Below are 18856 nucleotides of genomic sequence, written 5' to 3'. Positions count from 1 at the left end.
GGCCTGGAAGGGGCAGGAACTGCTTCTGTAATATTCGAGATTCCTATGGATGCAAACATTTAACTTCCCGTTTCTGAGGCCCTAACACAAGCCTGCCAAGGGGATGCTACCTGCACTGAGGCCCAATTTGCTTTAGCAGAAACTTGTGGAAGTGAACCAGAGGCAGCTCAGACTCACCCCATCTCCAAAGGGCAAACCCAGGTCTGCATGTGGAGGTGGGGGAATGGGGGAACCTCCACCCCATTCCCAGCCGCTGAAGGAGGAAGTTGATGGTAATATGGTAGAAAGGGACAGGGGTCAATTCTGCATTTTTTTTTCTGGGGACTAAGTTCATCCACTGGCCGCCAGCCTCAGCCTGCCTTGCCCAGGGTACAGTTTACAATGTGTTGGTGTGTGAGCGGGTCTAAGACCAGGATTCCGAGTCATGTCAGCACTCCCTGGGTGATCCCTCTATCCCATTGCTACTCCATCAGGAATGCTACTCCCTTCCCCAGATGTCCAAGTTTAAAACATCTTTCAAGGCCTTGCTCAAGTGTCACCTCTGCCAAGAAGCCTTCCCAGATCTGAACACCCCGCACCCCCCACCCCCAAGCTACTTGTCTAAGCTTCTCACCACACTTTGGGGGTAAAAACTACTTAGGGACAGGGAGGGAGAGGCAGTGTAGCAGATTGTTAAGAGCCATGGTTTTGGAGGCAGACAGATTTGGGTGCAAATCCCAGCTGCATGACTTAGGGCAGACAGTGTAGCATTTCTGAGCCTCAGTGTTTCCATCTGCAAAACGGGGCTAACAGTACTCACCATCGAGGTTGCTAGATGATATACAGAGCAGGCTGACCACAGTGCCTGGTAGGTATAAGGGCTTAGGAAATGACAGCTACTATTCTTTTACACTCTGCTTCTCCCCAAAGGCTGTGAACTCCTAAAACACCCATGGGGCCTATTGTATTTGCCAAAGATGGCCACAACAATATCTCCCACCTCACATGTTCTTCTCATGATGTGACTTTAAGACTTCTCCCATCAAGAAGTAATGTCTGTATTCCTTGCCTTGAATCTGGGTGGGCTGTGGCCACAGCAGAGTGATGCTCTGTGACTTCTGAGGCTAGGTAAAAAGGGAGATGCAGCTTCCACCTGGCTGTCTTGGGACACTCATCCTTGAACCCCGCCACCATGCTGTGAGGAAGCCCAAATTAGCCCATGCAGAGAGACCACGTGTAGGAGCTCCTGCTGACAACCTGGCTGACAGCCAGCATCAACCACCAGACATATGAATGAAAATGCCTCCAGTGATTCTGGGCCCCCTGCCATCAAGTTACCCCCAGCCTTCTAGTCTTCCCAGCTGAGGACCAGGTACTGTGGAGTCGAGCTAAGCCACCCTCTCCTGTGCCTGCCCTATCCTGACCCACAGAATCCATGAACATAATATATCAGCTGTCATACATCACTAAGTGTTGGGATAGTTTGTCCCATAGCAACAGTAACTGAACAATTGCAGTGGAGCCCTGTTGCATATGTATGACTCTGTGCCCTGCAGACTATACTTGCTAGATTTAAGTGACCCATTCTGCCTCCCAGTGAGAGCCCCACAGCTCGGTGGACATGAACTCCAAGGGAGCAGGGACTTCGCTGTCATGTTCCCTGCTGTGTTCCTGTGGCCTAAAATACTCTGGGGAGGGAGGTTAGTGCCTAGCAGATATTTGTTAAATGAAGGAAGGAAAGGGAATCTCTGAAGAAGCTGGGTTTGATATTAGGTAGAACTTTCCCCTGGACAGAGGACAGTCAGACACCAAACAGTGTAAGCATAGGGCAGAGAGTATGGTTTCTTCTGCCTGGGGTGGGAAGGATCTTGGAGAGGATGAGATGGACGAGGTGGAAGTGGACCTGATGAGTTGTCTAGCACTCCCCTCCCCGCCTCCACCACCATGCCCGCCTTCTCAGTCTACCCCTGAAAAGGAAAGTTGCCAGGTGGGAAATTACACATGGCTCCAGACCCAGCTCAGCCTCCAACTTTCTGTGTTGGAAAGTTTCATGCCCTGGGCATGTCCCATCCCTTCTTGGTACCCTGTCTCTCCCATCTGGCAGTGGGATGGTAAAAGCCCAGGTCCCTCCAGCTGTGACACCTCCAGACTCTCTGAGAAGCCCTCATCTGCAGGCCAAGGGGAGGGTGGGTGCAATCTGAGAGAATCCACCAAACCAACGGAGGCCCGGCTGCCAGCTGGGGTCTGACACCAATGCCTCAGCTGGCAACCCTGTCCTCAGCGGCCCCTCCCAGGATGGGCAGCAAATCGCATATGTGTTTTCCTTTCTCAAATTATGGGAACTGATTAGCTTAGTGAAGAGCTCCAGCTGCACCATGGAAAGGAGATAAGGATGGTTCCTTCAATACCTCTCATTGACTCAGACAAAGAGCCCAAAGTAGGGCTGTGGTCACGGGGGACTGTCATCTGCCTTTGTGATCTCCCCTAGGGCGCCCCTGCTCAGTGATCGACATGTTTGCTCTCTCCCTCCCTCTCCATCTGTCTCTGACACACACACACACACACACACTCAGAGACAGTCGAAACTCTGGGCCTCCCGCGTGCCCATGAACCAAGGTTCACGGAACGTGGTTTCCCGTGGTTTCCCTCCTCTTGAGAAAAGCAAACGAGACAGCAGCCTACAAGGGAACAGCAGACCCTGAGGAGCCTCAGGAGAAAGAACCTGGTCCAATTTCAAGGCCAGGCTTGGGGCAACCCAAGGCCACATTTGCAGCATTATCCTGATTTTATAACAGAAAAACAAAATCTACATATATATGCATTTAAAAACCCTATTAATGGGGCTTCCCTGGTGGCGCAGTGGTTGAGAGTCCGCCTGCTGATGCAGGGGACGCGGGTTCGTGCCCCGGTCCGGGAAGATCCCACATGCCGCGGAGCGGCTGGGCCCGTGAGCCATGGCCGCTGAGCCTGCGCGTCCGGAGCCTGTGCTCCGCAAGGGGAGAGGCCACAACAGTGAGAGGCCCGCATACCGCAAAAAAAAAAAAAAAACAACACACACACACACACATTAATAGTGGTTATCTCTCTGGGAGGATTATGGGTGACTTTTATTTTCTTCTTTATACTTGTCTATTTCCAATTTTTCTACAATGATCGGGTACAGCTGGACATTTAGAATCAGAAATAAACGTTATTTAAAAATAGAACATGTGTGTATGTGTGTAGAAGGGATTTTGTTAACAGCCTTCAACTTTTTGAGGAGTTACTATAATAGGCATGGGACGGGGGAGGGTTCTGTCCTCCAAGGAGAGGCAACATGGAGAGTTGCAGCAAGAGAGATCCTGGTTAGAAAGCAGAAGGACCTAGGGAGAGCCGGAGGTGGCAAATGCCCAATGAGTGAGTGAGTGTGGAATCTTCTATTCCCCTGAGATGGACACAGGAGTCTTTAAAATGACCAGGAAGTAGATCCTGTCTTATCAGACTCAGAAGGGACATCAGAGCACACCTGATCCCACTCCTTCATTTCACAGCTTAGAAACTAAGCCCAGCAAAGGGTCTTACCCAAGGTCATATTTCAATGGCAGAGCCGGGACACTTGGCTCAAAGGAGTGCTCCATCTGCTCCATCACCAGATTCTGGAGGCAGTTTTTGGCAGCCCTAGGGTTGGGATAATGCTGTTATTTAAAAATAGAACATGTGTGTATGTGTGTAGAAGGGATTTTGTTAACAGCCTTCAACTCTTTGACAGAAGATAACATGGGTACCCAAAGAGCCAACATAGGGAAGCTATTTTTAAGGTCGAGGAAAGAGGCATTCTTCAAGTCACAAGCCAGACGGACTTCCCCATCCAGACAGAACGGGGCTTTGGTGGGAGACGGTATTGTCTCAGACACCCTCAGCCCCTCACTGGGCCCTGCTCTTCTCCAGAAAGGCTCCAAGGGATGTGGCCCCATGCCTGAGCTGCCTGTATCCCTGTTTACAACTTCCCTCCTTCTGACGAAGGGTAACAGAACCCTTCCTTCTTCATTTCCCCATCCCAGCCAGACTATTAAAATGTAATAAAAAAATCACATTAGCCTTGCAGATTCGGCTTAAAGCACGTATATGTATGTATAATTTAATGGTAATTAGGAGCTAATCAGCTTTTTCTTCCCGTCTAGGGGTGTTTTGCCTCCCTGGTTCAGCTCTGGTTCTTGGAAACATCTTGGGATCTTTGATTTTCCTACTCTTGGGATGAGAGATTTGGGCAGAAATTCAAAATGAGATATTTTGAGTCAAACAGCTCCATTTCCTCCTGATGTGCTGCAGTGGGGACATTGTGCCCTTCTCTACTCTCTGGTTATGGATCTACCACTTTGGTGAATTTAGTTCATCAGAAGTGGAGAAGAGAGGAAAGGAAAGACGAGGGCTTGGTTCCTACTAGGCGTCACTGCCCTAAATCCTAATACCCCATCTTCTAAGAGTCTGCCAGCCTCCATATGCCCCAGCTATGTGCCTGCTATCCAGAATTCCAAATTCTTCTTGGATACCTGAGTACTCCATCTCAGGCCAGGAGGCTGCAGATACATTGGAGACATGGTGATAAAACCGGGTCAAAATCATACAGATGGGATGAAGCCGGAAACCCAACTAGCTCAATGCAGAAACTGACACCCAGGAAGAGAATCATAACATAATAATTAGCTGTGCACCTACCATGTGCAAGCACCTTCTCTCATATATCAGCCCTGCAAGGGAGGCTTTATAAGCATCCCCATCTTACAGAGTAATAAACAATCAGAGAGGTTAAGAGACTCTCTTGTGGTCACACAGCTAATAAGGCATGGAGCTAGCATTTGAACCTCAGGTCTACTAATCCCGAAGCCCATGTTCTTTTCACCATTCCAAGCAGCCTTTGAGTTCCTTGCGAGCTGAGATGTAAATACTCACTGAGGAAACCCACTGCCCTTTAGCAGGCCTGTAGCATCCCCGTAAGACCTGAAAGCACGCAAGTCTCAGCAATTCTGCTTTTAGTAGGTGACAGGCAGCTCAGGGCATGATGCGAAGGAAGTCTCCACCAGCCTTGGATGCTTGGCCTTCCCTTCAAGGAAAGCATAGATGTGACGGTTAATAGTATGTGTCAGCTTGACTGGCCCATGGGATGTCAGACATTTGACCAAACATGATTCTGGATGTGCAGACTGAGTAAAGCAGATGGCCTCCCCTAGTGTGGGTGGGCCTCATCCAATCAGGTGAAGGCCTGAATGGAACAAAAAGGCTGAGTAAGAGGGAACGCTTTCTGCTGACTGCCTGAGCTGGAACACCGGTCTTTTCCAGTCTCCAGACTCGGACTGAAACACTGGCTCTTCCTGGGTCTCGAGTCTGCTGGCTTTCAGACGGGAACTTACATAATCAGCTCTCCTGAATCTCAGGCCTTTGGACACAGACTGGAGCTACACCATTAGCTCTCTTGGGTCCCAGCTTGCCAACTGCAGATGTCGGGATGCCTCAACTCTTCTCAATCTCTCTCTCTACCTAATCAACATCCTATTGGTTCTGTTTCTCTGGAGGACCCCCACTAATATAATTTCCCCAGAGGGAAAGTGGGGGTGAAGCAGGGAGCCCCATCCCAGCAGCTGGATCCTAGGATCCTCCTGGACTCTTCTCTCAAGAAGCCCCGAGTCCTATCCAGAATCTCAGATGAAAATGGCAACAGAGACAGGGAATGCCCTTCAAATCCACAGAGGAAGGAGTGTGGCTGGGTGGCTTTCTGAGACTTTTCCCCAACAAGAAGACCCTAAACCTGTCACCCCCATCTTCCCTGCCCCAGCCCTGAAGAAATCTGGCTTCACAGCTGCAGCTGAAGCAAACACGTGCACCTACTCCCCATTAGACCCCCTGCCCCCTAAGAAATACCATTCTATCGGCTAAATCTGCCAACAGGGGGCAGGAAGAGGGATGTACACGACCACTTCTCCCCCCAAAGAAAGTCTGCGCTTATTTATTGGGAGTCCAGGTGGGGTGGGAGAGGGAAGGGATCTGGGAGAGGGGCTCTGTGGTGAGCCCGTCCAGGAGCCTCATTTCTCAGAGAAGGACAGGCTGCGGAGATGGAGCACATGAAGGACAGTTGGCCTCCCCAGGTGGACAGCCGGCGAGGAAACTGTGGGCACTGACTTGGAAGCCCAACAGCTCGATATATATCAGGCAAACCAGCTTTGATCTCATCAATATATCACCAGGGGAAACATCCCAGCCGGCACCAGAGGAACCCAACATTCATGGTCATGACGGCCTAAGCTTCCCCCAGTCTGTGTGTTCTCTCTCTGGTGGGCTCAGTGGAACAGAACTGGTCCCCCAACACTAAGAGGGATGTCAGGTGTTAAGAGCACCGGGGCCTGATTTTGGGGGGAAGGGGGAGAGACAGCCCTGGGTTCAAACCCTGGCTCTGCCACTAACTGGGTGCCTTGGGCAAGTCTCAGTTTCCTGATCTGAAAAATGGGGTGGTGACACCCTGCTGGCTGAGTCACAGCAGCTAGTATGGTCATGATGAGCTTCAAAGATGGGAAGAGCCCCAAACCTGGCCCCTGCTCATGGCCAGGTCTACAAGTCGGCTGGAACTGACTTTTCTATTCTCTGCTACATCGGCCCTCACACTTTATTTATTTTTTTTTTTTGCGGTATGCGGGCCTCTCACTGTTGTGGCCTCTCCCGCTGCAGAGCACAGGCTCCGGACGCGCAGGCTCAGCGGCCATGGCTCACGGGCCCAGCCGCTCCGTGGCACGTGGGATCTTCCCAGACCGGGGCACGAACCCGTGTCCCCTTCATCGGCAGGCGGACTTTTAACCACTGCGCCACCAGGGAAGCCCCCTCACACTTTAATATGGATCAGTCACCAGGTGCACTTGTTAAAAGGCAAACTCCTGGGCCAGACACTAGATCCCATCAATCAGATGCTCAGGGGATGGGGCCCAGGAATCTGTATTTACACCACCTCCCCAGGTGATTCTTTTGCAGGTACTCCAGGACTATTCTGTGAAAGACCCTGCTGCCCTGGCCACCCTCCCCTATTCCCAGTGGCTTTCTCCAGCAGGTGACCTTGCCTTTGGCCTTCCCCTTGCTGAGGCTCACACTAGCCTCTCCTCAAGCTTGTCCTACCCCCGGCTCTAGGGATGGACTCAGGCTCCTGGATTTCTGGCCAGGGCTCACTCCTCCAAGCACCCCTTCCTTCAGCCATGGGGAGGGGAGAAATGATGTCATCTGGGCCAGGAATAGTACTTTACGTCCAGAGAAAGGACACACACAAGCCATCCAGATCTGCCATCCAGCTCTTTCTGGTGGGGCAGGCAGCGAAAGAAAACAGAAGGCCCTACGCGAGGGGCTGCCCATCCACCGAGCAGCGCTGTGTGCCGTCACTGGTGCTTTACTTGTTTACGCCTTGTCTGATCCGGCCTCAGCTCTACAAGGCAGCAGGAGTGGGGCTGGAATCTGAGCCTCTGCAGGCCTGAATCAGAGCCCATCCTTTTAGCCACTGTGCCTCACTGCCCAAGGGGATTCCACTCACTGACCCACTCTTGTCCCTCCCTCCCCACCCTGTTCCGCCTGCACAACTCAGGCCTCACAGCCCAGACCCATCAGGCCTGCCTGCCAAGCAGTCTTGCATTTCTGAGAAAAAGCCAATAAAAGCTTAATAGGGGACTTCCCTGGTGGTGCAGTGGTTAAGAATCCTCCTGCCAATGCAGGGGACACGGGTTCGAGCCCTGGTCCGGGAAGATCCCACATGCTGCGGAGCAACTAAGCCCGTGCGCCACAACTACTGAGCCTGCGCTCTAGAGCACAAGCCACAACTACTGAGCCCGCGTGCCTAGAGCCCGTGCTCCACAACAAGAGAAGCCACCGCAATGAGAAGCCCACACACCGCAACGAAGAGTGGCCCCCGCTCGCTGCAACTAGAGAAAGCCCACGCGCAGCAGCGAAGACCCAATGAAGCCAAAAATAAATTAATTAATTAAAAAAAAAAAGCTTAATAAACCCAGCGATACTTACAGAGCCTGTGAAATACAGCCCCAGACACCCCTCGCCCAAAGGATCAGAAGGTTCCTGAAAACCCTCACTGCATACCTTGGTCAACCTGTCCAGGCCGCCCCTTCCCACCACCTCTCCCCCACCCCCAGTCCCAAGTCCTGGCTGCAGCCTGGAATTCGTGGGAGCAGGAGGGCCCACGGGGCCCAGCAGCTGGTCAGCTCCCCAGCCCCCAGACCGCTGGATTAATAAAAAATAAAAAGATCCCCACAAAATACAACCAATAACAATGGCCATAAAAGCCAAATTGGATTCCTTCCTGGCTGATGAGCTCAGAGCCCTTCTCTCTCTCTGAGACCCAATTAACAAATATGTAAAACAATTCCCCTTGCGTCTCCTCTCCAGCCCCAGCAGGCTCTTCCTGCGAGCTCAAGCTCAGGGGCAAGAAAGGAGGCGTCAGTGGGGGAGGGGTCCTGGGGCAGCAGCAGTGGCCCTGGAGGCTGGGAGTAGGGACCTGCCCTGCCACCAGCCTGCTGTGTTACCTAGAACAAGTCACTTAACCTCTCTGGATGGGTGGTTCCCCATCTGTCAGACGGTGGGTTGGGAGAGATGCCCTCTAAACTGTCCACCTCTGATTGTTAGCTGCTGCCCAAGAGCGGGGGGCAGGGGAAGGGGAGGGGTTCCCCTTCATCCCTATTCAGAAGCCAACATATAACTGGATGGGGGTAGGGACACCCAGGCTGGGTCCTGATGTATCATCAAGCCAAGAAGCAGGAACAGCCAAATAAAGTGTGCCGGCTGGGTGCCATCGGCTTCGCTGGGACATAGCAGGTGGTAACCTGCCAGTCTTTAGCTCTGAGGAAAGCTTTGGAGACCACTCACTACCCCTCCTCTCCCCCCACATACCCAGACCACATCTGTGGGTCTGGGGACGTTCCAAGACTCTTCTTGGCCCCATACCACAAAAGCAAAGCTTGAGGGCTAATTGGAAGCTGAAAGATAGAAAGCAGACACGCAAAGTGCTCAGACACACCGACGGGCCACCACGACTGGTTTGGGATGGAGCTGTAGAAAGGGGCTGCATCCCCAGCCTCACTGCCCAGAAAGAAAGTGAGAAGCCTTAGGACAAATCTCCCCTTCTGAGAACCTGGGGCTCCCCCAGCCCCTGCTGCCTGGGCTCGTGGAAGGCCAAGGAGGCCAGCCCCAGATGGAAGCAGCACAGCAAGGAGATGTTGGCGACTGCTGGGGCTCTCATGTCCCTAAGCCATATCCTTGATCCTGTCCTTGATCCTCTCATCCTGAGGAACTGAATGATGCTTCATCTCTGCAGCAACTTACAGCTTGTAGGTGATTTTCATATAGGTTTTCTAGTCTTAGGAAGTATTTCCAATTTGCAAGCAAGAAAACTGAGGCTAAAAGAAGTAAAGGGATTTATTTGAACCTGATTTCTGATAAGCTCAGTACTCGTCTCATTATACTAGGTTTTATTTGACTCTCACGTGTTGGAAAACTCTCACAGTGCTAGAGTCTGCCTTCCCAATCCCCACTGGTGTGCGCACATGTTGCCCACCATCCCCCCGCCCAGCCCCTGCCCCCAGGAGTCATTCTGGCCACAGGCACAACCCTGGCTCCTGGGAAGGGAGGAGAGAAAAAGCACCAGGGGGTGACATCCAACTTCATCATCTTGGTTGGCCGGGTGGAAACACACCTTCTGTGCCTGCAGGGGGAAGTGCTTCCTGGCTACCGTGCTGATTGGCAGTGCAGGTGCGTATAGTGGGGAGGGAGGGAGGGTGGGGTCAGTCCAGGAGGTGCACTCAGAGCCCTTCCACAGCTGGGGCCAGCAGAGGCCCCTGGCAGGGTGGGGAGTCTGACCCTGGCCCTCAGCCCACCCTCCATGATAGTGTAGCTGCCTACAGAGACAGAACAGAGGGCTGGAGCTCAGCTGCTAGAGCAGCGGGTCCAAGAGGAAGAACAGACCCCAAGTAGCCCCCCTCCCCAACTCTGCTGCCTTTCCCATGAAATGCTTGGGAGATTCAAGGCCCCAGGAACTCAGAACTGTTGCTCCTGGCCCTGCTTCAGACGCCAGGAAAGACCCAATGAAGCCACCTGGGCTCCAGAATGTCGGGCCCCTTCTGTCCTACCCCCACCCTGCTCTGTGATGCAGTGTTATCCAAGGCCTCATAGGAACTTCCCTCAAATCCTCCCACAATGATAGGGCTCAGTCTCCTATCTGCTCATGACCTTGGGCTAGTCTTTCTTCCTTCCTGGGCCTCAGTTTGCCCTTCTGTAAAATGGGAGGGCTGGACTCAATGAGATTTCAGGTATGTCCTAGTTCTGTCATTTGGAGTCCTCAAAAAGCCAGGACACAGAAGTGTGATAACAGAGAAGACGGGGTGGCTTGGGGCTAGGGAAGCAGCTGGGAAGGTGAAGATTTTTTGCAGATTTTTCAGGGTGCCAGGGCTGCAGCCTCCATCAGCTTTGCAGTCTCCTGGGTTCCAATCCCTCCACGGCCAGGAGCCAGAGGAGTCCGGTGGCCAGAGGGTCCTGCACAACGGGGTGGGGATGGGATATGCAGTGAGAGGGCAAGGTTCAAGGATTCAGACTCTGTCTCCCTGACTCCGAGCTGAAGGGTGTTCCAGCGGACAAGAACAGAATCCTTGGCCTTGTCAGTACTTGGGGTCAGGTGTGGCCAAACCCAGGCCCTGGCTGTCAAAGTCTCTCGGCCCCATTCACCAATTCTACGTTTATGCGTCCATTCACTCATTCATTCATCGTCTTCATTCCTTCACTTGTTGGTGCTTGCTATATAAAATAAGGACCTTCTGTTAAATCATCAGTATCTTAACTTTGTGGTGTCTTGAACTCCTTTCCTCTGTAAGGCTCCATGAACCTTCACATCCCAGATCTATTCTCATGAGCATTAATGCCCAAGAGTGCCTCTTGGCTGACTCGTCCCTGTTTATCACAAATTTCTGGCTCTGTTACTCTGGGATCATCCACTCAAAGCCTCTGGAAGCCCAGGTCACCAAGTCAGGAACCCTTGCAGGGAACATGCAGCAGCTACTAACCTACAATGCTCTTCACCAGCCAGCCTCCTCCCAGCTTCTCTAGTTGGAGAAGGGAAGGGGGTTATTTTTCTTCTGGCTGCGGAGAGATCAAAGCCTGATTTCTCCCTAGCTTAGCTGAATGTCTCCCAGGCCTGGATTGCAGAGAGGAACCAAACCCAGCATCCTGCCTCTGTGAAGTCACAAGATGATATTACAAAACCAGCAAATAATATTTCAAACAGAAAGTTCTCACATATGATTATGTCCAGAGGTATGCCAAGTCCCAGCTGTATCTACATGGGATGAAAAGGGGAAACTTCTGGATGAAAGCCAGAAAAGCCCTGCCAGTCTGCCAGATGTTGCCCACATCTGGATGTCCGAAAAGTGATCTGTTCGGTGGCTTGGTAGTCAAGGAGCAAATGGTCAATCCACGTCACCCTGTCAACCAGGACGCAGACCGAGCCCATATGTACAAATCACCCAGATTACTGAAGGATCCAAAAGGTCGTTTGATTTCAATCCTACTCATCTGTAAGGACCCAAATCAAGTTGATATAAAGGCCCAAGCACGAGCCACAATCATCATATGGTGGTCACGATCGTGCACTGAGGCCAGCTTGCCTGGGTTTGAGTCCTGTTTCCGTGGCTTACTGGCAAGCTGTTCAGTCCGTGTTTCACATTTCTCATCTTTAAAATGGAACAATGGTAACTCTCTCATAGAGCAGGTATGAAGATGCAATAAGATAATACCTATAAAGCCCTAAGCCCAGTGCCTAGCAGGGAGTAAACAGTCAAAATACGTTGGCCACTATGATAATCATCATTATCATTGGGGTGATCACCTGGCAGAACCCTCCTAAGAGCACGAGAAATCCTCCAGGACCGTGCAAAGGCCAATACAGTGGGAACAGCGGGGGTGAAACACATACTTCTCCCCAAACACCCCAGGAACTCCAGTTTGCCACAACTGTTCCAACTCCGACCCCATTTAAGCTGCCTTCCTCCGAGACAAGATCACCATATTCTCCTTCATGACAGGAGTGGCTTCCAGCTGGCAGTCATGTCTCCTCTATTAACAAGGTTTGGCAAAGGACGCATCGTCCAGGTGCTGGTATGTTGGATGCCTCAAGCAGATGGCTGGGCGGGGATGAGCCTTCCCTACCGTACCCCCTCTCCCACCAAGACATCAAGCTGGGGAGGGCACCCAAGTGTACTGCAGGCACCACCCACAGGAAATTTCCTTCTCACTGTGAAATGACCACTGGCCTGGATCATGTTCTCCTGCCCCAGAGGGCACCTGGGTCCCTCTTCTACTTCTGGTGGGGGGCCTGGGTGAGCTATTACTTATCATCCATCACTTCTGGTCCAGGTAGGTGGTGCTGGGGCAGGGATGGGAGACTCTGGTGAGCTCTACAAGGACAGAGGCTGAGGCTTTTCCACTTCGGCATGCCTGGCACACAGTGGGGCTGCTCAGGCAGACACTCGTGGGGTGGGGGATTAAGGAGAAGGCTTTTTCTGGTGGAGGAGATTTAAGCCTCTGGACACTGTATCCCAGGACAGCATTCCCTAGTTCCAGGGAGTGCCCCCTATAAGAGACCTGGATGGCACCTGCTGGTATCTAAATCCAAGTCAGTCCTTCCCACTGTCACCACTACTTCCTCATTCCCAGTGGTCAAGTTCACTGATACAGCAAGACCCTAATCTTCCACCCAACGGCCCTTTCCAAACTGCCCAGATTCCCAGTCTAGTTCTCTCAGAGGGAGGAGCAAAGAGAGAAAGCAGGATGCCAGGACTAAGGGCATCACTGGGAGTCCCACATGCCTAGCGGGTTCTTTCCCTTGAGTTCAGGGAGAAACATACCCAGACCCTACGCTTCGCTAATGTCCCCCAGGGGCTGGTCCCAGGACCCTGCGCTGGGCTTCTTCCTTCCAGGTTTTGGCAGAGGGTCAGCCTCTGCTGGCACCAATGCCAGCAAGCGTGACGAGGCCTAGAGGTGTCATATAAATAGCCTGCTGCTGCCCATGGGCTCCTCCATCCTCTTGGCTTTGGTTCCAAACCTTCTTCCTCTCACCCCCAGAGTAAACCTGCTAGCAGGGGCTCTGCAGGGCTCCACATGCCTCTTTCCTAGCTGTGTGGCCTTGGGCAAGTGAGTCAACCTCTCCAGCCTGGGTCCTTCAATTGCAAAGTGGAATAAGTACACACTTACCTTCCAGGGTCGTTGTGGGGATTACATCAATTAGCCCACGTCAAGCTTTTAGCGCCGTGCCTGGCACATGGCAAATGTCGTATCTGTTAGTGCTGTTCACAGTGAGGAACGGGGTGACCTGGGCAGGTCAGCAGGGTCAGTCTTGATATCGGGGGGGATGCGGAAGAGAGGGCTTGGCAGTGAAAACCAGCTGCATCTCGCCTCTGTGCTTGGAAGGGAAGTGTTAGGTTTACTGCCTGCACCCGTTCAATCCCCTTCAGTGGGGCCATGTGGACGCTTCCCACATACTCCAGGAGGCCAGCCTGGCCACATGGCACGCCAGCCTGGGATTCTGAGATTCAGGCTCTGCCACCAACATGCTGTGTGATGCTGGGCAACTCACTTGCCCTCTCTGAAGTAACTTCCCCATCTGCAGAGGCCTCTCGCAGCCCTAACCTCTTATGGAGTTAAATTGTTTTTCATAGTCCAGGCTTCACAGCGGGACTCCCGCCTGAGCCCACCCACCCCAGGCAGACAGGTCTGGGCTCTCATGGTTGGGGACACAGCCCAAGATGCAGAGGTAAGACACCCAGTTCCAGCCCCAGCCCAGAAGCCTGGAGTACTGATCCTGCGATGGCCAGAGCTAAAGTCTGCCCTTTCCCCCGGCCCAGCGGCAGATGAATTTACATTCTTTTGAAAACCATCACATAAGTGGGTTTCTTGACAAAAAAAAAAAAAATGTACTGAATAAATGAATGAATGGCAGAAGCAGTGCAGAGTACTGGGCAAAATAGGGGCTCTTGCTTCATTCAGATGAAAATCTGACCCCAACTCGGCCCCTTCTAGCTGTGTGGCCTTGGGCAGACCTCTTGACTTCTCCGAACCTTGGTTTCCCCTCATATTAAGTGGAGATAACAATCCATATGCCATGAGATGGTTGCGAGGTTAAGTGACCCCTTCCATTTACACGTGTAAATGCTTGGTACCTGGCACATAGTAGGTACTCAACGAATGGCAGCTATTATGATCAGGATTGTCATTACAAGCCTGCTGCTCCCATTGTAAGGCAGAGGAACCAAGGCCATCAGCCTTGTTTGGTGCCCATTTCCAAAGAGCTCTGACTACCAGAGACACATCATCTAAGTCCTCCCACCTGTGTGCCTTCCAGCTGGTGAAGAGTGGAGCACCGTCTGGCCTCCCAGGGCCAGGCAGGGAGTGAGCTCGCGGGGGAGGCTCCACCTTCCCTGGACCAGTCCTGGCAGCATACTTGCTTCCGGCCTTAGTCGAGCAGCTGGAGCGTGAGCTACGCTGTTTTGCCCGTGAAATGCAACTTTTGGAAAACATGCATATTTGTGAGTTGGTGCATGTTTCTATTTCGGGCCAACACTGCCCTCTTTACTTATTTTCCCTGGGCTTTGCATTTGGAACCCAGCTTGCAAGGGTTTTTTGACAGACTTTGACGCTGCTCCAGGCTTCTCTGGCCGGAGACATGCTCAGGTGTGGGAAGGGTGGGCAAGAGAAGGAAGCTTTCAGATGACAAGCCCTCTTCCTTGGCTAAGAGTGACAGATGATCAGATGCCCCTGCCTCATTGTCCAAGCTCTCGGTTTCTCCAAGTATAGGTGGGGGAAGAATATAAGAGGTTCGGGTGGGGAGCAATTTCAAAGAGGGGGAAGGGAACCAAAGAGGCAAATCACTGAGTTTCCAAGCATCATAACGCTCACATCATTATCAACACCAATAATCTCATTAGCAACCACTGCTGCCGCCACCACCACCCTTTTGGGGCACCTTTTTTTTTTTTTTTTTTTTTTTTTTTTTGCGGTACACGGGCCTCTCACTGTTGTGGCCTCTCCCGTTGCGGAGCACAGGCTCCGGACGCGCAGGCTCAGCGGCCATGGCTCACGGGCCCAGCCGCTCTGCGGCATGTGGGATCTTCCCGGACCGGGGCACGAACCCATGTCCCCTGCCTCGGCAGGCGTACTCTCAACCACTGCGCCACCAGGGAAGCCCTGGGGCACCTATTTTTATGACTGAGAGCGGGCTGGCTGATTACCCTCAGGGAAAGCACCTCATCTTTCAGCATCTCGCTTCGCTCATCTGTAGAGGTGATTTTCGCAGTACCCAGCTCATGGGGCTGTGAGAAGTGGTTGCTTAGCCAAATGGTAGCGATGACTGTCTTCCCACCCGGCTGCAGATCCTGGCCAGCTGCCCGTGGACAGCCTACTTGGTAGAGTCTTCGGGACTTGGAGTTGACTGCCAAGCCTCTACCCACCAGGCATGGCCTCTAAAGCTGCTCTCAGCTAGTCCCTTCTCTGTGGTCGTTTGCAACCAGCCCAGAGTCTGCCTTAAGGGGGGAAGGGACTCAGACAATTCCATCCGCCTTTGAATGACCGGGTGAGTGGAAGGGGAAATGAGGAGACAAGGGAAACATGTCTAAACTACCAGAGAAAAGGGCTTAAACCGTAATTCCAAGATTCCGAGGGTCAGGGGATCCAGGTTTTAGTCCTGACCCTTCCACTCATTCATTCATTCACCAAGCTTCCACCAGTACAACCAGTGGCTCATGCAGAGGATATACTGACAGTAGAATCAGTGCCTGCCCCAGTGGAGATGGCACTTCAGTGGTGTGACCTCAAGAAAATTACTTGACATCTCTGGTCCTATAAAGGAAATCATCTGAACATCCATTGCTCAGGGGACAGGATGCCTTCACCGGTGGTGGGTGCTCTGAGGAAGGGGAAAGGTACCATAAACTCTGGGGTTAGAATCACAATTTTCAATCCCACCCACACTCAAGAGACTCAGGAGAAAGCCAGTGTCCCACATTATTAGGGCCAAACTGGGACCCTTGAAGGTCACCTCAACCAGCCCTGTCCTCGTACAGATGGGGAAGCCTAAGGCTCAGAGAAGGGAATTTGCCCACGGACACACTGGGAGCCTGTGGCCACGCTGAATCTAGGACCTGCCTCCCCACTTCCACGCCAGTGTTCCTTCCACTACACCACTCTGTGACTCTTCCTCTCTCAGCTCAGTTTCTGGATTTTAAGGGGCTTGCTGCGATTCCAGAACTGAGGAATCCTGGCCCCTCGGAGAGACTGTGAAGGATCTGTGTCATCTGGCCGTGGAGATTTTCCGGGGAAGGGGGCAGAAGCTCCCCATGGGGAGGAAGGTCAGACTTCCAAAGAGAGAGGTATGGGGGCGTGGATTCTGCAGGGAGGATGAAGTCAGCTGCCCCTCAGGGTCAGCTGTGGCCGCATCGGAGCAAGGAGCAAAGACCGACTGGACCAGACCCAGGCTGCAGGAAAGTTGGGGAGAGAGTGCAGGCAGCTGGGAAAGAGGAATTGGGAAAGACAAAAGGGTGTGTGTGTGTGTGTGTGTGTGTGTGTGTGTGTGTGTGTGTGTGTGTAAGATAAACATGGGGGAGGGGAACCGAGCAGGGAAACAAAGAGACAGAAAGTGCAAGCAAAGAATATGCAGAGAGACGGATGTGGACCTTGGTTGTAGGAGCTTTGTCTGAAGTAAGAAAGGGGAGCAGGCATGAGGGTGGTGAGCTGAGAAAAATGGGCTCTGAGCCCAATACCAAGCTCCTGTAAGGCTGGGTTTCTGTTTGCCGCTTCCACTGGGCCAGGCTACTCCTTCCATTTGGCAGATATCCTGGTTCCTGACCAAGTCTGCACTGGGGTGGGGGGAGGGTTTTCTTTGTGACCCGCTGCTTCCCTCAAAGGGTGTGTGTGCATGGGGGGCGGGGAGGAGGGCTGAGGCTGAGGGAGGGAGCCTGAGCAGCTCTGTGAGTCACTGGGCATCCCTGTGGGCACCCAGAGGTGAGCTCTGAAGTCTGAGGCTCAGTCAGATGTCCAGAGACACCAGGACCTGAGTGAAGATACTGCTCGGCTTGCTGGTGCTTGTGGGAAGATCTGTGTTTGTGTACGTGCGTGTGGATCTTTGGATTGTTTGCGGGTAGACCTGTGTCAGTGTGGCCATGGACTGTGGGTCTGTGTGCTCTTGGGCCCGTGGGCACGTGCGCGGGGGGTGTGAGTCTCCGAGGCCGCCTCCAGGTGCTGTCCGCGGAACTGACCCCGGGCGTGGACGGGCGGGCACCTGCGCCCAGTGTCAAGAGGAACCTGGGGCCAACCGTGGAGCAAAGAGGGGCCGAGGAAAGGACGCCTCCTAGGAGGCGCCTTCCTAGCCCAGCTGCGGGCCCCCCAGGGAGTTTGGAAAAGTTCTCCCAGTGGCGGGGTTGCTCCCAGGAGTCGGCGCCCCTCGCGCCGAGAACCTGCCCCACACCCTCAGCGCCACCACTGCTGGCTGCCCACCCCATCTCCACACTCACTAGCGTTCTCAGCAGGGCCCGGAGACCCTCTCGTGCTCAGCTTCCAGAGCCTACCCGGTCTGCCCCGGAGCTCCCGCGCGCCCGGTTGGACCGGTTGCCAGGTTAACTGGGCCCCAGCACTCCGGGAAGGTCCCGTCGAGAGCATGAGTGCGCTAAGGTAGAAAGTGGATGGAGAGGAGGTCATTAATCTTTTCCAGTCCCCTCCCTGAGCTCCAGCTGGGGTGAGAGACTGATCCCGGGCGACTTCAGACTGATGCTCAACTTTTCCGGAATCAGTCATCCATCCGCAGGGACTAGCAGGGGACGAGAGGTCGGAAGCCTCGCCGTTTGTGGGCATCAAACAGGCTGGTGCAGACCCAGGCTGCTCGGGCCCCGCGGGGAGTTGGTAAGGAGCTGGAGCTCGGCCGCGGGGGGCTAGCTCTGGGCTCTGCCCGCCACCAGCCGGCTTTCCCGGAGGGTCCGAGGCCCGCATCCCGGGCTGGCTGGACAGCGGGAGAACTTCACGTACAGAGCCGCGCAGGCCGGGGTGGGGGCGGCGCGGAGGGCTTGCCCCCCTCCTCCGAGCAATGCATCCCCATGCCCCGACCCGGATGGCGCCCAGCGGCCGTCGCACTCACCTCGGCTGGCCAAGCTGAGCTGGCTGAGCCGCGGGCGCGGGAGGGAGGCGCGCCGTAGGGGGCCGAGGGCTGCGGCCACCCTGCCGTGCGGACTTGTCCCCTCGCGGGAGTCGCAGGCAGAAGCTCTTCGGAGCTGCAGGAGGCCGGCTTTCCCCGCTCCGCTCCAGAGCGCACAGACCGTGCTCGCCCAGCTGTGTGTCTCGCTCCCCAGCGCGCACCGGGAGCTCGCTGCGCCGCCGCCGCCTTTTATTCGTCGCCCGCCTTTGTTTGGGTCCGGGCTCCTACCACGGGGCGTGGGGGTGTGCAGGGCAGGCTCTGGGGCCACACCGTCCCCCAGACCCTGGCGCCGCCGGCCTCCCCGCCGCCGGGCTTTGAGTCAGTAGCCGGCGAAGGCTGGCGCTCCACCGCTCCCTGCTGTCTCCAAAGCCCGCCGCCAGGCGCCACGGTGGCCGCCGCACCCCCTGCGAGAGCCGCGCTGTGGTATAGCCGGGCTCTCAAAGCCTGCGGGCGGGGACTGCGAGGGGCACAGCGACCCCTGTGGGTCAGTCCCCGCCTCTGCAAACGGTCCTGACAGGGTCCCCTGCCCCGCCCCCCCTTTCCTAGATTCCCACCTGTCTCCTAGCCCGCTCTCCTCTCCCCGTCCGCCCGGCCTTGGCAGGCCACCAGCCTCCTGGACACTGGAGGGCATCCTCAGGTCTC

The 18856-nt window shown here is 54.1% G+C and overlaps 1 protein-coding gene across 1 annotated transcript in view; it reads right to left on the bottom strand.

The window, feature by feature from the left end:
• DISP3 (dispatched RND transporter family member 3) overlaps window positions 1-18314 on the bottom strand; it is a 50717-nt gene extending 32403 nt beyond the window's left edge. The window contains exon 1 of the mRNA XM_082615201.1: window positions 18158-18314. The gene's annotated coding sequence lies outside the window, so the exon portion shown is untranslated. The remainder of the gene's footprint in view (window positions 1-18157) is intronic.
• Window positions 18315-18856: the final 542 nt, after the last annotated feature.

Source organism: Mesoplodon mirus (genome assembly GCF_964341445.2).
Source record: "Mesoplodon mirus genome assembly, chromosome: 3".
In the NCBI taxonomy this organism is placed as follows: domain Eukaryota; kingdom Metazoa; phylum Chordata; class Mammalia; order Artiodactyla; family Ziphiidae; genus Mesoplodon; species Mesoplodon mirus.
Note: the sequence above shows the minus strand (reverse complement) of the source record. Positions and strands in the feature narration are given on the sequence as shown.